The following is a 1,963-nucleotide window of genomic DNA, read 5'->3' as shown; positions in this document are numbered from 1 at the left end:
TGTTTGTTTTGTTTTGTTTTGTTTTGTTTTGTTTTGTTTTGTTTTTCAAATATTCCTTTATCTTCCTCCTTTGGCCATAATCATGGTGTTCTTCCTCCACCACACTTCTCCAGAAAAAAATACAGATGATCCATACTACTGGTTTGACAAGCACTGGTGTTTTTGAGACATCTGTGGTAAACTTTTTTGTCAAAGCTGTCTTTCTAATACACCTTTAGCAGTTTTTAATAATAACCCGAAAGCTTAAAAAGAAAACATTGCAGACAATAGAGAAGAAAGGGCAACAAATAACTTTTCTACTGTTAAAACAAGTGCTGTCAGATCATTAATATTAGCAAAACCAAACACCACAAATATTATTTTAGGCCTCATCTGCAGACTCAGGCAGATGTGTTCAGGCAACCTAGTCATACAGATGGAAGATACCAGCCTGCCATTCCTAGCAGGCTGTACCAATCTCAGCTGGAGATGTTAATCTTTTTCTCAAGTTGGTAGAAGAATTTATGTTTTCACATGTTTGCTTGAGTTCACAATCTGGCATCATACCTTACATTGCTAATGAGGTAGGTTAGGAGCAAAGGCAATCTGAAAGGTAGTTTCAGGGATGTATGAAGAGCAACCTCTTTTGTAAAAGACTACATCCTCATGTTGCAGCCATGACAGTCCATTTACAATCAATGAATTGAAGTCACAAAGACTCAGACACATTCTGCTCAACCTTATACAACAACCAACCAGCTAAAGTGAAGTGACAGAGAGCTATGGGCTATTATATATCAAGCCAAACAACTGCTTGCCTGAATTACAGGTGTTAAGGTTAATCCTCAGATTTTGGGCTTTGTATGGAAGCAGCTGAGGCAGGAACACATATTCCCATAAGCCAGGTTTGCTATGGCAGAAGTACATGCTCTTCTGATAGGTGAAACAGGCATCTGGACTTATTAAACCACCACAAAGATTTGACAGATTTGATCAGCCAGCTCCCCAGAAGACTCGGTCAATATTGACTTATCTACTGAATGTCAGAAAGTAGATGGTTTGGTATTTTAACCCATCGTTCCATTACAGGAGAAAAGGGGAAGACTGATATAGAAAGCAAAGATGCATTTTGGATGGAGGAGGAAGCAATAAACAATGAGATCACTGCTAGGTTCTGAATTTCCAGTTTTCCTCTATTTAAGTGGCATGTTGGTCCAATGTCTATAGAGATAGATCCATTCTTTTCTTCATTGCTTTATTTGACTTTACACAAGGTGATAAAAAACATACCATGGGTTAAGCATCCATTGAGAAGAACAAAAATAACTCCTATAAGGGCAATATAAAGCTCTGAGATTCCCTGGTTGCATATTCTAGACTACATATATGCAGAGTCACTGCACTTGTAGTTTAATCTATTAATCTGTTTTAACTGTTCTAGATATTGCTAGGATGTTTGTTCCTCTTTTCTAGGAAGTTCTCTATTTGTCTGACATCCATGCATTTATCAAAACCTGACAAGCTCCTTTCAAAACTCAGTACCCAGAGATAATAAGATATGTCAGTGCTAATCTACAACTGCAAAGAGTCCTGTACAAAGCAGAAACATCTGGCAACAGGAAAATACAGGAAAGCTACAATAGTTTAAAATATTTAGCTTTATTTGCAAATTTCTGAAAACATTCCTGATTACCTAGTCAGAAAAATTTCCATTTAATATGCTGTATCATCTAATAAATTACTGTACAAGTTTTCTTATTATACATGTAAAAGCATTAAATAACAGTTCCATTTTTTTATTTTCAGTGTTCTGTATAAAAGATACAAATCTGATTTATATTTAATTAGGTAATTATTGGACTGGAATATATTAAGGTCTCGAAACACACCTTGAGTTAATCTAAATTCTCTTGCTGATTCTGTAGGGATTTCTTTTATACACAGGCTATTTTGTAAGTGTGGGACTGGCAAAACTCTGTGACTT

Source organism: Oxyura jamaicensis, chromosome 2, assembly GCF_011077185.1.
Source record: "Oxyura jamaicensis isolate SHBP4307 breed ruddy duck chromosome 2, BPBGC_Ojam_1.0, whole genome shotgun sequence".
NCBI classification, from domain to species: Eukaryota; Metazoa; Chordata; class Aves; order Anseriformes; family Anatidae; genus Oxyura; species Oxyura jamaicensis.
This window is presented reverse-complemented; position numbering follows the sequence as displayed.